We start from the raw sequence: 26,912 nt of genomic DNA, 5'->3' as shown, positions 1-26,912 counted from the left end.
GCTGCTGGTGCTGCGCTTACTCACTCCAGCGTTTTCACAGCGAGTTTCCGCGGTCATTGAGTCAGATGCGTTCATGTTTGCTTGTGCGCGCGTGACACCATGCTTGTTAATTTAGCTAGTTTATACGGCTGATAAAACTACTATCCTTATTTGTATACCTATCCACTAATTTGCTATCGCTATCGATGCTTCGCCTTTCGGGCGAAACTGCGACTTCTTTTTCAGCATGCTAAGAAACGATGTTCTGTGCATCGGTGCAATATCGACACCCGCGCGAACTGACGTTTTGCTGCACCCCTTTCCGCTTTTGGAGATATCCACTATCAAACTAAAAAAAAAAGAACCCACTGTTGTTCCTCTCACTTTTTCAACAACCTTTTTTTATGCATTGAAGCACAAAGGTAACGGGAGCGCCTATGTGTTTCGTCCCACACTTTGGGAAATATCTCGAAACTGGTATCATCCTGGAATTCATTTCAATTGGAAACGTCTTGCACACTCACCGGCTACAATTCGTAAATTGCAATGCGCCGTAAAGTAATTCAGAATTTAATTAGTGATTCTTTAATTAGTTAAATATGTGCTTCGACTTGGTGCGCTAGTGGTGTCCGACTCTTCGAATACTCCAGCTCAAGGACAAAAATTATGCGTTATGCCACAGGTTATTTTTTAAAATTCCGGGAAACAAAACTGATCACCCTGTATAGTGTAGCTCAATGCATACAGTAAAGTTGTTAGCAGCGATTGTGAAGTGTTCTGTGTGTCTTTTCTTTGTGGTACTTCTTTTGCACTACATCATGTCATTAAGTAAACACCTAGCCCAACAACATCTCATTCGGCAGTGCATTTTGTTATATGTATACCCTTCAGCTGCATCATGCTATCCAGCCACCTGCATCAAAAATGCAACTCGAAGTGATTAGACTTGTACTTTCGAATAAAATAGTTATACGCTTCGCTTTATACCACAACAGGCTAATATTTATGTCATGAACATTAAGTGACGACTCTAAAATGATTGAGATATCGTACCTTTCGTCCCTTTAACATCGAAGAACTTTCGGGGCGTTTTGCATCACAGGGATCAGACAAGGAAGGGCTTCTAGTTACGCCTACACGACGACGCAAGAAGTGTTCTGTGGTATATAAGAAGAAGGAAGCGAACAAACGGGGTGTTTAGGTAATGCCGTTGCTGTTGCAAACTTTGTCCACAACACGCCGCTTTCTGCTGCGTTATCCCGCTATTCATGCAGACGCAACGTCACGGCGAGAGCAGATAGCACGGCGATGGTCGACGCTCGCAAGTGTAGACGCCACGTCATTGCAAAGCCGGCAGCAGTAACCACGGGAACTTAGTAAAAAGAAAAGACAATTCCTAGGGGACATCTAGAATAATAAATTTGCTTGCATTTTCAGCACCAGTTGAATTTAACAAATTGCAGTATAGGGTTGAAAATTGAGCTTGGTGCATTTTATTCATTTTTATCATGGTACCAACTCTATGATAGCGCATGAACTGCAGCTTAAAAACAAGTTGATTTTGCGCAATTGTGCTGTGTCAGTTGTACTCAGCTGGTTCATTATCACGTACGGTTGTGCCGTAGTTCCCGATTGCGCATTTTAGGCAATGAATGAATGAATCAATGAATGAACTAATTTCTATTTCTAAACTACTGTGGTCAGATGCTTTCTTTAGAGCAATGGTATTTGACGCATGTAAAAAGAATAATTGACATTGAGTATATCAAGGCGTGCTTCGTCATTACGTTGTAAACAGTGACGTAAACACAGCTGCCGGTGTCGGCCTGTGAGAGCTCATTAAAAGTTTCGATATCAAACAGTGCAGGACACAATCGGCCGGCGAGCTCTAAGAAAACATTGAGAAGATATGAGAAAAACATGCCGTTTTCTATAGGCTGCCCAATTTCATCGAACTAAGCCAGCTTGCCGAGTTCGATGTAGCAATTTTGTTTGAAAGTACAGACTGTATCTGCGTGACGGGTTTCATTTCAGAACAAAGGTTGAATGGCATCTTACAGGACGTGAATGCACTCTTGGGCCAGTTAAATTTTGGTGCAGTGCATTCTCCAGCGTAGAAACGGGACAGCCAATTACACAAGACAAGACTGAGCTTCTATGAACTCGTATAAAGCCAGCTCAGCTCAGCTCATAATCAGGGCTCTGTGTTGTCTATTTGATTACCCCGATCCTGCGCTAACAAACATCATTATAGGACATAATCTCCTGTTAACGTCGAATGTGAAACGACTGTTGTGTACCGTATGTAGGAAAGGCAACACATGGGTGCAGTGTATTGTGTTGTCTTTCTTGTCCCGTCCTTTACCGCTGTTCCAAATTTTTAGAATTTAATAAGCTTCCGGCTTTCATTTTGCACAACTATATATTTTATTGAAAAAGATAGTAGTATGACTCCAGCCGTTGGAATCATGTCGATTGAGATTTGTGGTGATCATCATCAAGCGTAGTTGGAAGGACACGAGAATTCTTAGCTTCACTGGCCTGCGATATGAGTTGGAAAAGTTGGAAGCAAGGCGCTTCCGGTAACACGAGCATGCCAATCGAAAGCTAGCTAGCTTATTCTGCGAGACGACGTGTATTTGCAAGTACTGACACATATCAGTAAGCAACGAAAAAGCGCTACAAGAAAATCACGGATGAAAAAGCAAACCACAACGTCTGAAGCTACAGAGGAATACCGTTCGATTCCATACTTCTGTTACTTGAGAGAACTAGCGAAAAAAATGAGACGCATATACGAAGGGAAGAAGAGACACCACACCGCTGGACAAGCAACTGACATATATTTGAAAAACAGACCATCCCTCGAACACCAAACCACCGACGAATGCGCAGAGCTCTTAGCAAGGTAGAAAAAGAAACTTTAAATTGATAAACACAATTACCCAATTTCTACTTCCTTATGTTTAAAGCTCGGCCTTTGAAGAAGTTATCTCTTTGTTGCTCAGAGAGATAGAAGAAACGCTGATGCATTTTCCTTCCTCTTGTACACTGATGTGAATCGCCTCAAGTATTTGTCTTTCGGTTTTCGTGCTGCCTGACTGTTTGGAAGCTGTGGTGGAAGACATTTAAACGAATTCGAAGTATGCTCTCACACTATAAATTTTACCTTTGAACTTCCTAAAGAAAACAAGCATTACGTTTTCAAGCGAAGATTGTATTGCCTCACAAGTGTCGGCGGCGGTGGTGGTGGTTGTGTCACGCTGAAAAGCGGGCCGATCCTCGCGATAGTGCAGAAAGGGCCCAACTGAATGGCACATACTTCTGTCATGTGGGCCGATCCTGGTGACAGTGAAGAAAGGGTCCAAGCTCAATGGCGCACACCCCTGTGGCCTCGGGGTCCTGGAACGCGTCCTTGAACTACCCTTGTCACGCGCGGGACCCAAAGAGACAAAATCACCAACCCTTCCTCTGTCGAGAAAATGGTGCGAAGCGAAGCTTGTCGTCCGATTCTATCGTGAGGGCTTCCGAAGCCCAGGCGAAACGTCAGCGAAGAGCCGCGGATCCCGAGTTGCGGGAGCGCGATGTTGAGGCCAAACCTCAGCGAAGAGCCGCCGACCCTGAGTTTAGGGCAAACGAAGCGGAACGCCTGGGACAGCGTCGTCTTGCCGCGATCTTCGCTTACCCCCATTTTCTCGACAGGGAAAGGGCTTGCGATATATATATATATATATATATATATATATATATATATATATATATATTAATGATATAACACTAACTTTACGAGATGACAGCCTCGTTTGCTGGATTTACCCTCGTAGAACTGAAAAGGTTTTGCAACCGTTTGAATCAAGACATTCTAAGTTATTAAAAAGGAGTATAGCCACATTATGCTTCCGGAGTGCACTACAGAAAAGCTGTTATTACGTCATCCAGGAAAGACTTGACCATCAAGTTCAACTGCAGCGGGTTTTCCTGCACAAGTGCTCAAGTTGGTAGCGGAGTGCCTACGTGGAAAACTTAAAATACAAAATAAAGGACACCAAAAATCCAACAAAAACATAGAAGAAAAATGTTCACGTGGTGCCTTATATTCATAAAATGTCGCACAATATCAAGAAAATTGCTGGGCGGCATGGTGTACAAGCCGCGTTTTCCACTCAGTGTAAGCTGTCAGGACTGTGCACGCGCACTGAAAATGCGGGAAAGAAGAGGCCTCCAAAACCAAGCATGTGAACAAATACGATAAGTGAGCAACGCATGTTATCAACAAAATCCCATTGACGTGTGGTAAGTTCTATACTGACCGAACCGGCTGATGCGTCAATGACCGGATGCGTGAGCATTGCCAGGTTACCAAAAGCTGGTAACCTGGCTTTTCACTGTCGTCAGTGTGACGGTGCACCACTTTTTGAAAATGTAACGATTCTTGGCAGAGGCAGCACGAAACCCGAAAGAGAAATACTTGAGGCGATTCACATCAGTGTACAAGAGGAAGGAAAATGCATCAGTGTTTCTTCTATCTCTCTGAGCGACAAAGAGATAGCTTTGCTCAAAGGCTGAACTTTAAACATAAGAAAGTAGAAAGAAATTGGGTAATTGTGTTTATCAATTTCAAGTTTTTGTATCTTGCCAAGAGCATTGCGCATGCGTCGATGCTTTGTTGTTCGAGGGATGGTCTGTTTTTCAAATATATCTCAGTTGCTTGTCCAGCGCCGTGGTGTCTCTTTCCTTCGTGTATGCGTTTCATTTTTTCGCTGGTTTTCTGAGATATCAGTATGAACCACCTGGCCCAGCAAGCTGCAACCACTTTTTGTTATCTCTGGCTGCTCCATGCTCTCGCTTGTTTCTGTCGGCTTTGATTTACCATTTTTTTAAACACGCGTAATCATAAATATTACTGTAATGTAAATAGATTTACTCCTGCAGGACGTAGTAGTATTTTTATTTTTTTACTCGTTTGATTGTTCATCTTGAAATGCGCGGGGGGGGACAGGGAGTAAGGCTACTATAACACGCGGAAGGGTACATCAGACAGGATGGCAAGGCGCCTTACTCGTGGTTTGATCGTGTTGACGGAACTGTGGGGGTAGATGAGAGTTCACTTCGCACTCGTTCGCATCTTGGGCGAAGCAATGACGATGTTGCAAGGCAAACTTCGCCTTTAGGTAACGCACGCCACGCACTCGCCCACGCCCCACGGGGAAGCGCACAATGCGCGCTGTTCTGTGCGGGCCGTCGCTTATATAGCATCCTTTGCAATAGGGCACGCCAATCAGGCCTCCGCTCTTCCTCTTTTAACGATCCCAAGTAGTGCATACAACTAGCGTTATTTTCTGCACGGAGACACGAAAGACAAATAGGACAGAGCGCTCTGCACTTCCTGTCGGATCTATTGTGTTGTCGCTTCTTTGAGCTCGAAAGAATGTCTATATTTCTAAACAAGTTGCCAAACACAATTTTTTTACAAATATAATTTGAAGCCCCGTTTACATAGATGTGTTTGTGAGCTCACTTCCGCGTCAGAGAGAAAGGGAAAGGTCTTTAGAGAAAGGCAAGGAGGTTAACCAGGCTGAGCCCGGTACGCATACCCTGCACTGGGGAAGGGGGGCTGAAAGATGAGAAGGAAGAGTGAAGTTGGCACTTTGCAATGGTGCACGCACAATCAAATCAGGAGTGCATCGTCAATCACCAGCGGTCGTGGAGGTTGGTGCTTTTCAAGAACCGAAGCAACTCTTTCCTCTGTGAACGCGTAACGCTTCCGTACTTTCGCATACAGGCACAAGTTCTCAAAAACGACAGGGTCATGCCCCACATACGATGCACAGCAGTCGTCGCACATTCGACGATGTCAAATGGTTATGTTATATACTAATGCTATTTTTCAGCACAGGAATGGGTTATTAGAAAACACAGAGCGCCGACTAAAGGCCGAGCTGATTTACTACGAGTTTACAGCGGCTCTGCCTTGTCTTGCCTAATTGGTTGTCCCGTTTCTACGTTGGAAAATATACTGCGACAAAACAATTGACCCAAGAGTGCATTCATGTCCTGTAAGATGCCATTCAACCTTTGTTCTGAAATGAAACCATCACGCAGAAATAGTCTGTACTTTCAAACAACATTGTTATGTCGAACTCGGCAAGCTGGCTTATTTCGATGAAATTCGACAGGCAGCGGAAACGCCGTGTTTTTCTCATCTCTTCCCAATGCCTTCTTAGAGCTCGCCGCCCCATTGTGTCCTGCACTGTTTGGTATCGAAACTTTTCATGTGCTCTGATAGGCCGGCATCTAGGGCTGTGTGTACATCACTGTTTACAAAAGAAGGACGAAGAACACGTTCCTGATACTCAATGTGGACCAGCCGCGGTGGCGTAGTGGCTATGGCGTTGCATAACTAAGCCCGAGGTCTCGGGATCGAATCCCGGCCGCACTTCGATGGGGGGCGAAATGCAAAAACGCCCGTGTACCCTGCATTGGGTGCACGTTAAAGAACCCCAGGTGGTTCAAATTATCCCGGAGTCCTTCACTTCGGCGTGCCCATAATCAAATTGTGCTTTGGCACGTAAAACCCCGGAATTTAACCTATATTGAACGTCGATATTCCTTCTTACATGCGTCAAATACTATTGCGTTAAAAGAAAGCATGTGACCACCGGACTTTAGAAAACCATTCAGTCATTCATGGTCCCAAATTCGCAATCAGCGACTACGGCGCATGTATGCAACCATACGTGATAATGAGGCAGCGGAGTAGAATTGCAACAGAACAAGTGCGCAAGATGAGTTCAACTTGTTTTTAAGCTGCAGTTCATGCGCTCTCATGGAGTTGGTAGAATGATATGTGAATATACTAATGTACCCTCATAAATGGAGAGTACTTAAATATCCTTTTAGTATACAGTCACGTCACTTTTGTTTTTTCATAAAAGGAAGTGTATGACCAGCTCAAATATAGTGAACAAGTTGCACCGGATGCACTGGCGCTGTCTTAACTGGCAGGCCGTTTTTTTTTTTTTTTCGTCAAGTATGTACAAATTCAAGTTTATATATTGTAATGAAGGCTACATTGAACAATCCATTAAGGCTATTATAACATTTGGGGAAATGTAATCTAAAAACTGCAAAGCTTACACTAGGCCGCGCAAAGCTGGACACAGTGAAGCTGGCCGATCGATTGCATCATAATCTAAGAGATACCCGGCATAACCAAGCTCCGAACTTAAACTTACAGCGCAAACACCTAAGACGGACCACAAAAGGAAGATACGACACACACGGGCGCTAACACCTGTTAGTCAGCGCCAGTGTGTGTCGTATCTTCCTTTTGTGGTCCGTCTTAGGTGTTTGCGCTGTAAGTTCATAATTATGTACCAACTAGGCCCAAATGAAGTTTTATGAAATAAATAAGCTCAACTCAGGCATAGTCAAGGCCGAACCTAGCTGCTACTACGTTCAACCTAGATACAACCAAGTTCTACCTCGACATAGCCAAGTTAAACCTAGCTCCTACCAGGAGACGCAACCGATCGGCCAGCTTCGTTTGTATCGAGCTTTGCGCGGCCTAGTGCAAGCTTTGCCTTCCTATTACGACGACAGAAGAGAAGCGAAATTGCACGCTGGAATGATTAGCGGACACGCAGCCAGCTGTGGAAGACGACGACGACGACGACGAACGCGAGAGCAGTGCTTGAAAGCTACCTTGAAAAGCCTCAATCCTTGCTCAATGTAATTTTAAATGCGAAGCATTTCTTGGCGAACATTTGCCACTTTGAAAGTATCTATCTAGCCGTCTACGTCTTAGTGCTCCTATAGTAGTTCCGTTAACTTGGTAGGTACCTAAATTCGCATGTTATGACAAGAGTATATGACAAACATAAATGATAGGTCATGACATGAATATCATGACGTGAGTGTCATGTAGGTCATGAAACACCCGCATACGTCTTGATGCTCTCATATAATCGTTTCATTAACTTGGTAGGTAACAAAATTGGCATAGTATGACAACAGTGCATGACGAACATAAATGATAGGGCATGACATGAATTTCATGACATGCGTGCCATGTGGATCATGAAACAGCCGCCTAAAAAGACAATGACTCGGCGAAAAACAACATTCAAAAACCAACGAGCCGGCTGCGGAAGAAGACGACGACACTCGAGCCAATGCTGATGGTGATAGTTTCGTGAAACGCGCACTTTTTAGGGCTGGCTTAAAGAGCTTCGCTGTTAAAATGAATTTGCAAAGTGTGCATTTTGGCTATTATTTAATTACCTGCATCCGCCGTTACTGCGGCAGATAAATGTTGCTCTCAAGAACATCTTCCGTGAATCCTTAAGCAACGAAGGCAAGATAAACAGCATACCAGTTTCCATCGTCCGGTATTCGCGAAAGTTTCGGTGCCGGCCGCAGCTGCCCCACGCAGTTGTCCCATCAGATGGAGCAGACATGTCTACTCTTCTTCGCGCTCGATTTCTTTCGGGAAACTCAGCTTAGTAGAAAGTCTACTGACGGCTTCATCGCACGGCAACGTAGCTCCTCTCAACGCGGCTTCTATCGAGGCGGCAGAAAAACTGCTAGCCGCACGACACGCGCGCCATCTTCCGATGCGATATTCCTAAGCGATAACTTTCGGGGACGCGATCGCTTTCGCGAGACATCGCGTTACTCGGCGGCAGCGTCCCTGAACCATGATCTTTGTGACGAAAATGATTGGTTGAGAGGACTGCCTCTACAGCGGCTACCTTGACCGTTCGAGCAGACGCTGAGTCATGGCGGCGGCACACACCGCTACTGCTGTGACCAGGGCCGCGATTTTGTAGCGATGTCTTATGACTTATTCTACACTAGACTTATCATCCACCGCTCACGACCGGCTGATTCCGTTGATAACGCGAGCGGACCGTCGCTCTGACCACTGACAAAGCGCGATAAGCGCGAAAAGGCATTATTACCGGAAAGGCATCGCTACAAAATACCGGCCCTGACGGTCCATTATATCTGAGCGCACATGCGTGATAAAAGGCATACGAATCAGAAAGCACGTAGCACGTGATACGGTGGAAGCTTTCCATCCATATCAGGAAAAACTTGGATACTTGAATGTGAGTAGCGTCTATTTCCTTCTCTTTTTTTTTTTTAGTGTGAATTAAGATTAGCGATGGTAATTTGGACTGGTCGTCTCCATCCTCCGGATCATAGTCTCGCAGATCCGGCGTTCCTCGAAAACGGAGGCAGAGGACAAGCACATAAGTCGAATATGTGACTTGCTCCCGGAGGCGGTAGTGGCAGAAGCGAAACCACGGGACTACAGCAAACGTCCGATTTCGCATGGCCAAAGTAGAGCGCTGCCGGAAAAAACGGCGAATGCGCCAATGGAACGAACGTTCGCATGAGACGCCAGTATGCAATGGTCTAGGTTACGGTGGACCGTCATCAACAGCGGCGACATTGTGTTATGTCGTGCACCTAAAGCTGCTCGACGCGGGAGGAGAGCGATCGAAAAGAACCAGACAAGTGCAAGGTGCTCTTGCTCTTTCGACCAGTCGAAGACAACACTGCTCGCGAGAGCGGCCTAGAGCACTCCGAAACGACCATCCTAAGATGCCATTCGACTGAGTGTCTGCGTGCGCAGGATTGCCTTCTGTGTCTATTCTCTCTGCTTGATAAATGCCTCAATTTGTGGTCGTCCTACATGGGTACTGGTGTAGCACCTGTCCTGTGTGCGCTCTTATGTGTGCTGTAAGTATGACGAATGTCAACCAACTCGCACATGGAACTGTTCCCCTTAATGTTCCACTATGCACTTATTATACAACTTCTTGAGCTTCTTCATTCATGTAGGTCATTCACGTAGCGTAAACAGCTTCTTCATGTAGCCCATTACTGCGCAACTTGAAAAATTGGGAGCGAATTTTGCTATTTGTATGTTTTGCTGTTCGTGCAGGCCGTCAACCGAACATGACACCAAACAGCAGCACGCCTCCTACGCACCCTTAGCGGTAAGTAAACCTTTCGCACAACTACCCGCAGGTTTGGGCGAAGCGAGCTAACGTAATTAGACGCAGTGTTCCCTGCGCAGAACAACAGGTCATTAGGGAGGTAGGTAACCGCCAACGACCACCGCCGCCGCCGCGCAAGTTATGCAAATCGTCGACTATGCCAGCGCTCAAACGTGAGTCGCCTTCGGAAACGGTGTTCCTCTTTAGAAGTTGCGCGGCGTCCTCCAATTTGGCACCCTGCCACACTATTGGAAGGTGCGACGCTGCGGAAACTGCAGTGCGTAGCAGAAGCTGGTGCGCGGAAGAATATAGTTCCGTACTTCGGCGAAGCTCCATCTTATGAAGGGTGTTTGTATGTCTACCGCGGCGAAAGCACTCGCCGTCGATGCCTCGTAAATTAACGTTAAACGATATAGCTAATAACGAGGATGGATTATAAACCGCAGCGAGTATGTTGCTCTCATCGATGAGCAAAACATGGGCCACAAGGTTCTAAACAAGAAGAGGTTTTAATTCGGCTCAACCGCCTTCGTGCGTTCGGTCGGCGCCTGCCGAGGACACCCCCGGCACGGTGTGCAGACCGCTTTTGCAGCCTTATCGTGGGAAAATCGCAAAGACTAGTGCGCAGGTGCGTGCGATTAGATGATCACACGTGCAGGTAGAACAGGCATGGTGCGAGTTCCTGCAACACACGCACACGCACAGCCACACACACTTGAAGTTGTGCAAGTTCGTCGATGCTTGACACAGCCTTTGTAGCGTGAATACGACAGACAAGAAAGACGGGACAGCACGGGCACTACGGGCTGCTGAATTATTACTTCTTAGAAAAAACAGACAAAAAATAAGACATGCATGAAATGCGCATGCGCACAGCCCCCGTCATGGCTCTCTAGGGCACGGGAGCGGTGCACTTTCGTGACCTTTTGCGTCGCATATAGGCGAGGAAGCTGGAACGACATAGTTGCCTCTGAGCAAGCGCTGCCAGGTAGACAGGTCAAGGTAAGTAGACCTTGGACAGGCCATCCGCACTCTTGGTCATGTGCCCTTCCTTTTATCGCTCCTTGGATTAGCAGGCTAAAAACCCTACCCCAATTCTAAGAGTTGCGGCTATCTCCGCTCTACTATAAAGATTCAAGAAATACTTTGATAAAAGCCCCAAACCAAGCTGTAAATTGTTTTCTCATGACGTCACGGGTGCAGCATCTCACCGTGCTAATACCCGAACATGGCTAACTCGATGACTGCAGTGCATCATATGATGAATCGCACATTGTGTTGCTTTTTGACGCTGACCGTTTTTCACCGGAGTATCGCTGTTGTTCATTTGTCGCTCGGCGCTAGACGCACATGTCGGGCTGACGCGTTGCGTGTTTACGTAGCTTCTCGACGTACTGGTGCCCTACGAGATCGCGTCCACCATGGCGTCAGTGCCAGCCTTGTATTGTAAACCTTACTTTTAGATGCGAAGCAGCTTATGGTCGGGGCTATATCCCTCCCTCAGTCCGCCGTGCGGCGTCCACAACCGCACTGCACATGCGCATCCTCCTCCTCCCCCTCCTCTCCTTGTATGTATATGTATAGTATATGTACGCCAAGCTCCGGCTTCCGGAAGCCGGCTTCCGCTTCCGGTTCTACTTCCACTTCTGGTTCCGCTTCCGGAAGCCAGCTTCCGGCGTTTTGCCCGAATGATCCCCCGGTGCTTCGCCCACTCATCATCATTTAATTCGTCCTCTCATTCTCCTCCCTCAACGCCGCGATGAGTGCCACGGACAGCGCCAGTGTCAGCGCCGTGGACAGCGCCGCAGAGAAGAGGGCTCGAGCCGCTGCCACGAAACAGCAGCAGCGACAGGCCGATCAGAAAACTAATGGGAACTTGAGTCGGGGGGGGGGGGGGGGGGGGACCCCCATGGCTGCTTCGCATACTACTCAGGGTTCGATCACATTACGATCACATCTTATTATTGCGATAGCAATTATATGGACACTCAAAGGCAGATTTCTGCCGTCGGCGTCACCGTCGCCGTCGCCGTGAGGTTCCGTATGACGTCAATGGAGATGAAATCGTCGCCGCGCGCCGAACGCTGTATGTGCGAGTGAAAGGGCGCGAGGGGCGCGCGCTCTCAGGGGGAGTGAAGTGGTTCTTGAGGGAAAGGAAAAGGTTGGCGCTATCTTCTCAAGGGCTGCAGAAGATAGCGCCAACCTTTCCCTTTCCCTCAAGAACCACTTATCATCATCATCATCAACGCACGGCGGAGAACAAACGCGCGTTCTGCGCCGTGCTCCCTTAAGGGCTGCAGAAGTAGGCGTCTCTTTCCTCCTTTACCATCACCATATATATGTAGAGCAAACGCGCCTTCTTCCGACGCACAAAAGGCCGTGGGGGGGGAGGGGGAGGGAAGGGAGGCGACGTTTAGCTGCGGCACCAAGTGCCTATTTATATCAGAGGCTCCGGCAACAGTCACCAACGCCGCACGTATTTTGTGCGAACGCGGGCAAAACGCCGACGGCGTCGACAACAGTTCTGCGCGTTGCCGGTGCTGCTGCATGTCCAAGTTTATACAGCTGATAAAGCTACTATCATTACTCCGTATAGCTCTCTGCAAATTTGCTATCGCAATTGATGCTTCGCCTTTCAGGTGAAACTGCGACAACTTTTTTCTTACTTACCGTCAAAAGACCAACTGTGTGATTTTCTAAGTTCAATATAAACGAATAACCATTTATTATTTATAAGTATATGTATTGTGTTTTCGCACCCATAGTCGCATCACAGCCGGTCAAGGACTGCAGTTCGTTTCGGCAACTCTCCAGGATACTCGGGCTAGCCATCCAGCGATTGAGGATGACCAGTTACACCCTTGCGCCCACAAAATGATCGAACACTTTCACCGGCAATTCAAAGCAGCTAGTATGTGCTACCATGACTTATCCTGGTTCTAGGCTCAAACAGCCGTCACCCTAGGTCTCTGCGCCCCTTTCAAGCCCGACATTCAAGCTACAACTCTACAGCTCACCTACGGGGAACCACGGCTCCTTCCCTAACAATTCCTCTCGGAATCGTCTGACACGGCCACCTCGGATCCCTCCAATTTCGTGGGACAGCTCTGATGCACCATGACCGCCTTCTTGTCGGTCGCCAGCGGCAAATATTTTCAAACAACCCCCTTTGTTTTCAAGGAGGTTGCAACATGTACGCACGTCTTTCTCCGGCCTCCTTACGCGGCACCCTACCAAGTTATCCATCGCGACGACAGAACTTTCACCCTGCACATCAAAGAGAAAGACGTCCACGTTTACATCGACTGATTGAAGCCGGCATAAGTTCTCTCCGACGAGACGAACACTTCCAGGGCTCCCCATTGGGCTTCAACAACCCTCGAGAATGCCTCTGGGAACGTACGCCACCCGTTGTGGACGTCAGGTTCAATTCACGAATAACCATCAACCCTGAGGTTTCTTTACTTCTCAGGGAGCGTTTGATGTGGCGATACACTATCTCCACCAGTAAACGCACAGCTCTGCCGTAGTCTTCGCCGCGTCATCGCTTCCTTCAGCGAGGCACACCTTCCACGCCTGCGCACCTCACTGTACTGGATAACAGTAACGGATATAAGCAGGCTGCGCGCCACTGAAAAATAATTGCTCACCATGCGGACCGCGGAGCCAGACTTGCAGCCGTGGTTCACGGATTACTTTAGAGAATGTTGCAACGCATTCAGTGGTTCTTATATAGCAAATGAATAAACCAGCATATGGTTCTCAATGTTGGAATCCGTGGCTTCGTAATGCCACGTGTGTTAAATATATATAGTATGAAATGCCAAGTATATTTGTTACCGAATTTGTAGAACCTATTTACGAAGTGGCATGTGTGCGCAGCATGCAAAAAGCTGAAAACGTTTTCCTAGCGCTATTAAAAATCATTGAACGAAGGATGCCATTGAATGCATTAGCAGTGTTTGACGTGTTTGAGCAAGGGAAGCTTAAGTAGAAGCTTTGATCGCGAGGTCAACTCCGATGCCGCCTGTTCTAGTGCAAGTACGTAAAGCGCAGAAATGCTCCGTTTGAGTGATGTGAATGCAGTTTGCTGGTTTGAGAGTCAAATTCTACGAAACCTTGGAAACGAAATTTTGATTCAGGCCTTCATGAATTTTTACGAAAATCGCTGAAGCTTGATAAGTATACAAAAAAAAAGGAAAATAGAGAAGCACGAAGCTTGCAAATCCGTAACTTGACACTTAAACCAGACATCGCAGTTCTGTGAACTGCATCAGTTAGAGCACCTAAAGTGGACAGATTTGGTGTATATCAGTGATCTATAGCTTACGTGAAATAGCTAGTGTTTACGATATTTTTTTTTTCAAAAAGCGAGCTCGCACAATAGGGGTATATTTTAAAACAGTGCACAATACATCAAATACGTCCGCTTTAGATGTCATAATAAGTGCAGCTTACTGAATTGAGATATATTTATTCATTGCCGAGTTAGAGTTGAAAATTTGGGGTTTTCTTCAATTCGTTCAGGTTTCAAACCTTTATTGTAAAAAAAAAAGTGACAACCAAAAACACCTGCTTCCTACAGTCACTACCTTTTAAGGTTTTCATAACACGTCGAAATTACCCACTAAACATTGTCCCATTTATTTATGTCACATTCCGATCGTGTCAACTGTTTATTTTCCCCTCAAGCACAGAAGTTTGGAACAAATAGCATGGTTCGCTTAGAAAAAAGCCATTCAAAGAGTTCGCACAGAAGATTGTACAATACATTCTAGGCTATCTTTCTATTTTATAAGTTACTGAATGCGCTCGTACACTGCCCTGAATTGTTCTTGTACCAAATATTCATTGTATATTACATGTACGTGAATTGTGACGTTTGCTTTCTTTTTCGTTATTGTTATTTTTGTACCCGCTGCTGCTAAAAAGATTAACGTGCTCACAGAGTGTCAATTCGGTTCTTGCGAAAATAAAACTGTAGAATTGGCATTGCTTCAACAAAAAGAATACATTCTAAAAGAGTTTGGAAAGAAAGCTATAACCGTTTTAGACTATTTGTAGATTTGTCTAAGGGTGTTTCACTTTGTTAACTGTGAACTTCTGATCAAAAGCTTAGCCATCATGGCTAACGTGGTTGAACATTTGAGTTAGTAAAATTCTACCTATCCCCAATGGCAACAAATATTCAAAATAATGAAATTACTGTCATAGGTTACGAGGTAGTATGTGGAGTTCTGCAGGAGAATATATTCTTTCATGGTGGTATCATATATAAATGAAGTGGCACGTATTAATGGCAATCCAAAGTTTGTTACGTATACCGATGGGGGGATCGGTATTTTCTGGTAAGAACGTGCATGATCATTATATATCTGCAATCCCACTGTACAACGATTATGGCAATTATCGAATGTCGCGAAAGTTAGCGAGAGTAAGGCAAAGTCGATTATTCTTAGATCAAGCAATCCCGCAACATGAAAATATTGTTTCAAACGGTCGTAGCATTGGAGTTATTGATCATTTTAAGGGCCTATTCCTGGTGTTTTCTGCCACTATGTTTGGGGTAGTCATGTGAATCTGCTATATCACGTCAGTCTGATTTAAGCCTATTAGCATAGCAGGAATAGGTTAGTACTTGTGGGAAAAAAGAAACACCTTAGAAGAAAGCAGTAAGGACAACATTTTTTTATTATTATTATTCTGTTCTCAGAGGTGAGGGTGCCTGCAGACGGCACTGGCTTGTCCTTATTTACAGATGTGCCCCAAACAATGCAAAATTTTCGAACATTGGAGAATACATGACAATGTATCTCTGATGAAGTTCTTTCTCCTAAAGTATTTTTTTTTTTCAGAGCGCCGGAAATCTCTGATGCTTGACACTATGATTGTTCCTGCAACAAAGAACCATTACGACGAGCACATGTGACTGATGCTAAAGGTTAAAAAATAAGTGGCTAAGGGGTTCGCGTTAAAATATGCACTACAATTAGTTCAGTGAAAACCACTTTTACTCACCTCATATTACAAGTTAAGTTGCACCAACCAGGGCCCTTTAAGTTAAGTCGCACCAACCAGGGCCCTTTAACCCTTTAAGTTTTTAAACAGCGAAGCTGTTTAAGCCAGTCGTAATTTGTGGTTTGCGGTTCGTATCAAGAAACTATCAAGAAATAAAAGAAAATAAACTTTCCTGCCGAGGCGTGATTCAAACCCGCGTATACCTACGATCCCAAGGCTAGCGTCGTAACCACTAGGCTATACATATAAAGCCATTTTTTTCTTTATACATGGAAAACAAAACTGAAGATGAAAACTGAACTGAACAAAACTGAGGCAAACACACACATGCGTCCAACAAGTGCATCCAGTCAGGCGGAGGTTCCTGCGCAGCGTACACACTTCTTACATAATCTGCACTTTCAGTGAAAGAATGATCTTGTAGATCGTGGGCTTTCGGCTTGGCGATCACACAGTTCTAGCTCTCCATAGGCTTTACAAACCCAGTACTATGAAAATGTCATAGAGAGGACCGCCAGTAATCTTAAACGGTAGGAACCTAATTGCGCCATGCTTGCAGAACATGCATTTATGCGAACCATACGATTGCGTTTGAGCTTCGTCGTCTTCGTCCACAGCTGGCGCGTTCGCACTGCCCGTGCTCTGCGCGGTGAAGAAGATGTTTTTCGCGCTATGCTCGGGAGAGAGATAAAGACAATGAGAGTGAGAGAGAGAAAGAGAGACGCATTCACGGAGCGGGTCTGCTGGAACGAGTTGTCGGCATTGCAACATGGTGTCGGTGTAGCAAGCTGAGCTATGCAACATGCAGTGACGGCCGTAAGTCCGAGACGCGCAAAAAGAAATTATCATCATCATGAGTAATAAGATGAAAAGTTCGCGCGCACTTCCGTAAAATGCTGGGCTACGATCTCCCAGCTTCGCTGTTTCAAGCGTTGCGCGGCCGAGTGCAAGGTTAAGCGTTTTTCCCTCATATTATAAAACGAACACAACGCTTTATTTTTAGTTATTAAGTATAGGAAACGAATTAGACAGCTAATGGCAAATTCAGTCTTAGTATGTTCCTCCCTAGAGAGTGCAGAAGGTGCGGATGCGTCAATGACATGGTGAGACAGAAACACGGAAATGTACCGGTACGTCATTCACACTGAAAGGAGTAAATCCAACCCTGTCGAACCTGATGTATTCCACAACTCGAAGAGTCTGCTTGCAACGACGCTCTTGGCAAAGTACTTTTCCCTTGTTCCGGTAGTGAAGCGATCTTTGTGGAAGAAAACTAAACCGGCAAGTTCGATTTAATTTACCAGCGCACCTTAAAAAAGAAAACGAAAATGGCCATAATTGTCCTCGGTACTTTAACGCCTCGAGCCGCACGTCTGTCGCTGTCGTCTGCTCACTATTTTCTAGAACAGACGATTGTATGGAGCGCTGTACGCATGCATACAACACGGGGGAAGAAAGAGCACAGCCCCGCTCACTCATCTCATTGTCTGGCACTATAGATGTAGTTTCCGCAGTAGTGCACACTTTTAGCCATATTGCGTTGCGGCCTTCTTTCATGGCTCTTGTAGGCTGAACACTCTTGCTGTTCACCTTGGTTGCCAAGCACGACAGAGCCGTTGAAGAGCGCATTCATTTACCTGCATTAGACCACGGTGCGCGGCTTAATATAACGTAGTTGTCTCGAGTAGGTCGGGTACGGGCTGACATCGGTGTGGGCGAGCGAGAGGCTTTAATAAGGATGCAGTTGCGCTCGAGTATCTAGCGTCTGCGTGATTAAGCGTCAACACGTCGCCGACTGCGTGTCAGAATGTAGAGCACACCATATTTTTTTTTTTTTTTACGGCGAATATAGGCTGGTCATGCGAAAGCAAGCCTTTCCGTGCCACCTTTGGTTAGTAAAGGCTACCATTTGGTTAGCTTTGTCGTAAAGGTTAATATGTCGTTTGAAGTGCGTAGGACAATGTGTTGAGGTATACGTTGCGGGTGGCGGTTAGTCAAATTCTGCCAGCAGCCTTGTTAATTTATCCGCCACTCCTCCAACAACAGCAGCTGATTGTTAGTACACAACATATGGCAGACCACTGTTACCCCTGTGGTGTCTACGACAGCCACAAGTACACTCCACGATTCCGGGAATTACGAAGAAGATCCGTCATTCCACAGTGGCTCTACGACAGTTGACATAGTCATCACTGAACGATGCATATGAACAAAGAAGGCAGATTTAGACTGATGGATCTGTTTTAGCCACCAGCTCCACAGGCGCTTTTATCATCCCGTCCTTACAAGTGACAAGGAAGTTCAATGTGTCCCGCATAATGACCTCTACGGCAACAGAACTTGCCTCCGTACGTACTGCTGTTAATTACATCGTAGAAGCACCACTTCCAAAGTGCGTCATTTTTTGTGACTCCGAGGCAGCCCTTCAGAGCCTGCAGTCAGCATTACGATGCAAGACCCATAAGCAACTGGCGTTTGAGACCAGAGAGGTTCTCCATCAAGCCCTCATGAACGAACATGACTTCATCTTTCAATGCCTGCCGGGGCACTGTGGCATCGTCGGTAATGACCTTGCTGATGATGCCACCCGGTCAGCCCATAAGGAAATCCTGACAGTTCCTGTGCCCTTATCAAGAACAGACGCTGCGAGAGGTTTTCGTTTACTCGCTCAAACCAAGACTGAAACTTCATGGAACACACCGATTTTCTCGAACTGTCGTCTCCACCGGCTGGATCCTACACTGAAGCTGCAAATTCCATCGAACTTCATCCGCCGTGATGCAACTTTACTTTGCCGCCTCTGGTTAGACGTGGCTTTTACGAAAGCCTACTCATTCCCTATGGGCATGTCCGACACACCGATCTGTGACTCGTGCAACTATGTATGATGAGACGATCGAGCACGTGTTGTGTTTTTGTAATCTTTATGACATCGAACGCGACCCTCTTCGGAGTGTGTTGAACCGTTTAGACAGCAGACCATTTTCAGATACAAAGATTCTTGGGTCATGGCCCCACGCGTGGCAGGCTTACAAAGCGACGCGGGCGTTGCTACAGTTCATGAAGTCGACTGGCCTCAGTGACCGATTGTGAAGTGTTGGACAACCGCACGTGTTCATACTGAGAGTACTTCCTCTCTCTCTCTCTCTCCTTTCTTTCTTTTCATGCCTTTAATCCTCTTCCTCCGTATAGGGTAGCAAACCGGACGTGCGTCTGGTTAACCTCCCTGCCTTGCCGTTCTACGTTTTACAGCGAAGCTGTACACTTCTCGTTGCTCGGAAAATTTCGTGACGTAAACACAAAACTCCAGGTTAACAATTGAAAGCATGCATATATATATATATATATATATATATATATATATATATATATATATATTGTTACGGGAATAACGTTTATTTAGGGAGTACTGCTATATCCAAGGTTGGGACAAGCAGCGGCGACGGATGCAAGGCTGTCGCCGCGCGCCTCTGGCCACTTCGTCGCCGTCGTTATCGTCCGACCGATAGTCGCAGCCCCTTCCCTGTCTCGTGGCACTACCCCCCCCCCCCCCCCCCCCCCCGGGGGGCGAGAGCGCCGACCCGGTGCTTGCGTACGGCTGAAGTCTCGCAACGTGCACGATAGCAGAGGGCGGGGGCGTAGACGGCGCGGTGACTGGCTCGATCTCATACGTAACGTCGGTGACTTGACGTAGCACCCTGTAAGGACCATCGTAGCGGGACAATAGCTTTTCGGAGAGACCGATGCGGCGGGAGACCACAGTAGCCCGAGGGCGCCTGGGGAGTAAGAAACGTCTCTGTGGCGACTACCATACAATATATATACCGTATTTTCTCGCATATAACCCGCGCCAAAAATTGAAAAAAAGTGCTTAAGAAGTGGGGGTGTGGGTTATCTGCGAATATTCGCAAAGGGAGGGGGTGGGGTCGGCTTCACGGCAACGCGCGGCCTGCCGTGCAGAGTCCGCATTGTCCGCATGCCTATCGACATCTACGTGTGTTAAGCCAATAAGAGGCCAACACAGGTTATTGCCTGATCCATATTCACAGTCTGGTTAGACGCTTTTTGGCACGGAGGAAGCAAAATGCTTTTCGGTATGGGTGTTCTGTGCTTTTCGCACGCTTTGCGCACGAGTCAGGTGCCGTTTCTTGTACGCCCAGTTTGCACAGTTGGCCAGCCCTAGGCATCATGAATGTGTCTCGGCGGCAGTCTTTCACTGTGAAAGAAAAACTGAAGATGATAGCTGCTGCTGAAGAAATGGGCAACAGAGCTGCTGCGAGATGGTTCCGAAGACGATTACGTCTTCGAGAGCGGCGACGAAGCCTCGGATGGCAGCAGTGAATCGGACGACAGCGCTGACAACGTTGCGGCGGTCGTTTTGAAATAAATTTGGTTTGAAAACGAAATGATGGCTGCGCGTAGTTGTAACTTCCTAGTCCTCATTTTTTCGGATAAGCGTGCGGGTTATATATACGCCAGGTTATTTTTTCCTTTTTCGTAGAGTTCAAAGTTAGGGGTGCGGGTTATATGCATGAAAATACGGTGTATATATATATATATATATATATATATATATATATATATATGGTGACGTCACACGCTTTCATATATAAAAGGGAGACCCGTCTAGCAACTCATTCAGTTCGTTCTAATACTGCCATGGGTAGACCACAGAAATTAAAGACACCAGAAGAAAAGCGTGAATACAATGCTCGACCATGGGAGGTGTTTGATACAGCTTCGCTGGACATTCACGTTCGCAGGGCGGGATGGCGGCCAATTTTTTTCCTTCTCCTCCTCCTCCTTTGCATGAACGGCCTATCACGTCAAGATGCCCTGGTCAAAAAAATTTCATCTTATACTGTTCATATGTGCTAGCTTTTGCACTCAGGTTAGCCGTCCTAGGTGACTGCAGATGTCAAGGTTACAATCAAATGACGTTACTAAATACAAAGTATATGAGATATTCTAGTATATACAAAGCATTGATTCTCGCTCAAGTATGCACTCATATTATTGTTTCTATACCGTGTGTCCGAGCTAACGTTACCCAAGCCGTTCAACGAAAAAAAAAATAAGAAAACACGGTGCAAGGTACAGTTAACAGCTAACAGCAAGGCTAACTTTAGCTGAGACCCCCTATATGTGTTAAAAACACGTTGTGAGTGAGCGACTTGTTTCCGTAAACATTTTCTCACTTGTTTTGCAACACATGTCCTTCATCTTTGGAACGCGCCTATAGGTCATTCGATGGTGTGTCGTTTGTTCTTCGGATACTTATCTGTTCGTGGCTGGGTGAAATGCGCGTTGCGCAGACAAATTTCATCGTTTTGTACGTAGCACACTGCTTACGTGTAATAACCGCACCCACGCATTGTCAAATTGATTTCCTTATGAGGTCCCGCTCCCACCCACTCACGAAAGGCAATGGACTGAACATTTAAGATAATTTTATTGGATTTATAAATTAGATTTGTAACCTTGCTGGTTTCTCCTCCAGAATTTGTGGCTACCAGTAATGACGCTAAAGTGTGCTTACAAGTTGCAGCGATGAACGCGAGCGTTCATTGTTTTTTTTTTTTGCTGATAGCAGGTACGCACGCGTTCTATGTGCACGTCACGTAGACCTAACGCCCCTGCAACTAGCTTAGTGTCCCGTGTAAGCTCGTTTTTTTTTTCAGTTCTTACACTTTTAAAGTATGCTGCTGAAAAAGGAGAACTCTCTTGTAACAGAAACATCTGCAATAATTGGAAAGCTTACGCATGAATTATCATGGACGAATGTTGGTGACAGAGGAAGTTGAAACGAAAATCAACTCGACGGCACTCGTTAGCTTCGCGATTAATAATTAAAGCCACCTTTACCACACTCGCTCGAGGTGATTCGCTTGAAAGTTAATTTTTGAAAATTGACTGAATTGAAAAGTCCAACACGAATAACAGAGATGCGTGCCTCGTAATCAGATCGTGGTTCGGGCACGTAAGACCCCAGAATTTACATTTTAATAACAGAGACAGACACAGGTTTACAGGACAAATCATGGCTAGCAACTGTTTATTTTTCCGCACATTGTTATATTTACACCCGCAAAAAGGAGCGTGAAACACCATGCACCCTCCTTCACACCACATCATCTTTTTGCGCACACGCAAAGCAATTATATGATGCAAAGAAGGGTGGTGTTTTGTCGCTTTCATTCCATCCTTCTTTTTGCAGCCATAAAATTGACAACGTATGGAAAAATGAGCAGTTGCTAACCATGCTTTGTCCCGTATTCCTGTTTTTATATCTCTGTTATTCGTGTTGTTATTTCAAGTCAGCGTGTCAGGGCTGAGCTCGACAAAGCAATAATAAATTGCATTGCTGCGCACATCTGGTCTTTCTGAGATATCAAGTTGTTGAAATACTGCGGATTATTACACTACGCCCAAACTGCCTTCGCAACAAAATTGTAATCTTCTTAGCAACTTACCAGGGGCAGTTCCTTCAGTCATACAGGGCCCAGTTCGTACCAATGCCATTCCACATTCTCGCAGACCTTTCTGCTAATGAACAGTGGTCAACAGCTCTCGTGTTCAATCACGTGTCTGTCTGTGCATCGTTTTCAGCCATAATTTCTCTGAACAGTTATGCAAGACCAACTAGCCAAACAGTCCGTCTTAACTTAATGCAAGCCGTCAGCGGTGTTATCCCTTGGTCGTTGCAGTCCTGTCGTGGTCAACGTTGTCGTTCGTGCCGGCTCTGCCGTCTTGTCGTCATTGCTATAATAGTTCTTCTTTCTGGGGTTTTGCGTGCCAAAACCAGCTCTGATTGAGGCACGCCGTAGTGGAGGGCTCCGGAATAATTTTTACCACCTGGGGTTCTTTAACGTGCACTACAACACAAGCACATGGGCGTCTTTGGATTTCGCCTCCATCGAAATGCGGCCGCGCGGCCGGGATTCGATCCCGCGGTCTCGTGCTCTGCAGCGCAACGCCTTAGCTGACTGGGCCACCGCAGCGGGTGCTATAATAGTTGCCGTCACTAAATGGACGCATGAACAGACTGTACGCGCCTACCGTACTTCATTCGGAAACGTTTCGCGAATTAGCTCAGCGGTCGTCGGCGTTGTCGATCCAGCTGCCGCTCTTTTAACAGCGGAGCTGTTTAAACTCTTGGTTAGGCCGCGTAGTGCGAACAAAAAACTGCGCCTGGCGATGACGTCACCGCGCGTTGCCTAGCAACGCCTGGCGCAGCTGGTGTTAGGCGTTGCTAGGCGATGCAAGTGACGTCATCGCTTGGCGAGGTTACTCAACGCCACCTAAAAAATGTTATTTTTCTAGGTATTAGTAGTGATTTATTAATGAAAAATGCGTGCCCCGGCTGCAGCCGGTGTCGAGATGCGACATACTGCATTTCGCGCCGGCCTCGTCACCCAGAATGAACCGCATTCGCGTCTCATCGAGCAAGATGGGCTGGTGGATAGCCGTGATTATGGAAGGCGCGAAGACCGACTGCTCTGTACTCCAACGTGTGCACCGTGCCGCCTAGACGCATGCACATTTCATACGAAACTAAGAGTCTCAGGATGATACGAAACTGCGAACTCGCTGCACGTGCCGCCACCAGTATCCATCAGCCTATCTTGCTCGACGAGGCGCGGATGCGGTCCATTGTGGGTGACGAAGCCGGTCCAAAATGCAGCATGTCGCATCTCGACGCCGGCTGCAGCCGGCGCACGCCGGATACGTCGGCCTGCTGCGCTTTCGCTGGCGTGTCGTCCCCGTGACGAGTGCGCTCCCATGCCAACGCTACGTCGGACTATAAAGTGGCCTTTAGAAGGCTGCCCGAGTATCGGGACGATACTCGGAGTCGCCTAAGTTTGGCTAGGAATCAGCCAAGCCAAACCAAGTTAAGCAAAGGAAAGCAAAGACAAAGCTAAGAACCAGCCAAACCAAACCAAGTTAAGCAAAGGAAAGCAAAGTTAAAGCTATAGGGAAGGGCCACCAACTTCGCTGTTTGCCCAGTCTTCGCACCACTTAGTGTGAAGCTGCCCCAATTTTTTTTCTCTCAAACTCTCGTTTGAGCGGCTCGCAATTTCATTTCGTCTAGGCCATGGACAGCTACGCCATACTGATGTCACGCGTTCCGGCAGCCACGTGTTCTTCGTCGTCTGGCTAAGCGGGCAAGTTTCTTCGTACTGCGACATTATAAAACTTGCAGCGAACAAGAAATGGGTGTGCCATTCCCACGCTTGCGCTGTTTCACCACCGCCGATACTTCAGGATGCAATCTACACCGGTGCTCGGACAAGCACTGGGTCCAGCCGTGAGAGCGTAAGCAACCCGTCCACCCACGATTTCGGCGAAGGGTGTAGCGTACCGTGCACGTCACCTTCGCACTATTGCACAACACGCGAAGAAAAGACAAACTCGTTGGGTTTCGAGTTTCTGGGCGTCTTTGTTAGTGTGTGAGTTGTGTTACGATTGTACGACAGGCACAAGGTTCTCCGTGAAACGTTTATATCACTGCGTGGCCTGAAAATGGATCCGTGCTGCTAAACGTTCGCCACGTCGCCCCTTTAGGGCTGCTCAGGGGAAGTATGCCTTCAAGAGAAGCCCGCTATTTCGGTGAGATGAAGGAGAAAAAAAGAAAAAAAGAGAGGGAGGGGGGCATGTGGCTACAGTGTTGTCTTGTCCGATTTCCGAACGAACCGAATCGAGAGACCCTGAAAACGGATCAGCTTAGAGGCGACAGGAAAAGCGTTTGGTGTCGATAACTATACGATGAGAAAGTGTGCGAATTCTTTCAGAGGACCGCGTTCTAAAGAACTCCTAAGTGCTGCGCACAGCAACGTTAGCTTTGCCGATGACGGCTTCAGTGAAGAGTTTCCCTTAATCTGCACAGAGACTTCTACTTTTAAGTATTTTGTAGTAAAATTACCTTATCGTTGTCATGACGATAGGTTCATGGCAGTTCTTTTGCAGAGCGCATGGCAGGACACATCGAGAGCCTATAGACAACCTACTAGGCAACCAGCGCTGCAAAGCGAAAATGAGGCAAGGATAGAATACATCCTCCAGTTAGTGGCCTTGAAAGAGCAGCTGTCATTACTCTCATTGATTCCTACGAAAATGTGTTCATGGATTAGGGACTATTTTATACACAAGGTCTCTCATTTGTTATCAATGCTGTTCATGTTGTTATTGTATTTTTCTATCTCTCTTTCTGTCTATTTTGTGTCTTATAGTTCGCGCGTACTGAAGGGTCCTTTTTCTTTCATTCGTTTTTTCTTTTTCTTTTTTCTTGTCTATAAGCGAAATGAAGTAGCCAGAGACGTACTGCATCTCCACTTGAACCTTACGTATACGTCCCCTCTCTAATTTTGGAGGCATCCACTGTGGCGTCCCTCATACTATATTGTATAGTCCCAGTATTGCTGTGGGGAATTGAATTACACAAATAAATAAATAGATAAATCAGCATACTCACTTTAGAAGAAACCGTATCGCGTGACAGATCGTGATAATCTTTACTAATTCACAGTGTGTGCTCGGGAATTTCCTTTTACCTTTTCTAATTTTCTGTTGTGGCTGGCTATATCCCCCTCCCCCTTTTTTTATTGTGATAGCATTTACATTGACCCTCCAGACTGATTTCTGCCATCGGCTTCGCCGCCGCCGTCGTCGCCGTCGCCGTGAGGTTCCGTATAAAGTTCCGTATAAAGCCCGGGGGGTAAGGGTAGGGGGGCGTTCTATGCCGCGCGTTCCTGTTCGGGCCGCTCTATCTTGAAAGCTATCTGCGGTGGGGACAGAGTCCGCCCTACGCTGTGTTTTCGCGGTTTAGTTCGCGTTGATGCGAGCGGCAGCACGAAGGTCAATTCGCTCGCTGCTGCTCGCGCGCTTACTCACTCCAGCGTTTTGGCCGTTTTGACAGCTAGTTTCCGCGGTCATCGAGTGAGATGCGTTCATGTTTGCTTGTGCGTGCGTGACACCATAATGTTAATTTAGTTAGTAGGACTATGTTTACAAGTTTATACGGCCGATAAAGCTACTATTCTTACTTCGTAAAGCTGTCCACTAGTTTGCTGTCGCAATCGGTACGTCGCCTTTCGAGCAATACTGCTGCTTCTTTTTAACTGCAGGGCAGTTAAAAAAATCACCGCATATCTACGAAGTGAATCATGATGAGTGGGGCGAAGCACTGGGGATCGTTATACCATAAAATCACCCGTGACATTGCCCCACTCGCGCATGCGTGACAACGCGGTGTACAGTATATACAATGTGTTTTATTGCTCATAACGAGTATATCGTGTTGAGTTCTGGGTTGCGTTTCGATTTCATTATTACCGCTTTACGGTCGGTGAAATGCAGAGACAGCGGTTCTTATAGCGGATACATCCTAAAGTTTGCAAAGACGAGGTCTATGCACGTTCCCCTCGTGGTCGTGGGTTGCTTGTCGCAAGAGATCCACCGTAAGAAAGCAGCTTGTTGTCGGCGTTGCCGCTTTGCCGCCGCTTCCATCAATCTCGCCTCCGGGGTATCTTGGCCGCTTCCCGCGGCCTCAAATCCGGGTCCGCTTGGCGTTTTTGCTGCTTTGCCGATGCTTCCCGCGCCCTCGCCGCCGGAGTAGCTTGCTGTCGGCGTAGACGCTGAGCCGCAGCATTCCGCACCTTACGTTCGTCCATGGCAGAAAGAGATTGTGTGGTCTGGAACCCGCCATACACAGCAACGCCATCTCGTGTATAGCCGTTGATCCGCTGCATGCAACGTTTCATCCATGACAGACACAGAGCGTGGCAGTCGATGTGAGCACGGACGACGGCGGACGGACAAGGCTAGACCCTAAGGAGCTTCGCCCCTAAAACGCGTCAAGTGCTCAGCGCACAGCATGTCAGCACCCTAAATTGGCGAGCAGCTGTA

General features: G+C 46.8%; 1 long non-coding RNA gene across 1 annotated transcript in view; it reads left to right on the top strand.

The window, feature by feature from the left end:
* Positions 1–9,007: 9,007 nt before the first annotated feature.
* LOC125940274 (uncharacterized) overlaps positions 9,008–26,912 on the top strand; it is a 108,610-nt gene continuing 90,705 nt past the window's right edge. Inside the window, exons 1-2 of the long non-coding RNA XR_007463505.1 lie at positions 9,008–9,092; positions 9,935–9,989. This is a non-coding gene — a long non-coding RNA (uncharacterized LOC125940274). The remainder of the gene's footprint in view (positions 9,093–9,934; positions 9,990–26,912) is intronic.

This window comes from Dermacentor silvarum, chromosome 9 (genome assembly GCF_013339745.2).
Source record: "Dermacentor silvarum isolate Dsil-2018 chromosome 9, BIME_Dsil_1.4, whole genome shotgun sequence".
Lineage (NCBI taxonomy): Eukaryota > Metazoa > Arthropoda > Arachnida > Ixodida > Ixodidae > Dermacentor > Dermacentor silvarum.
The sequence above is the reverse complement of the archived record's forward strand: the minus strand, read 5'-3'. Positions and strand labels throughout refer to the sequence as shown.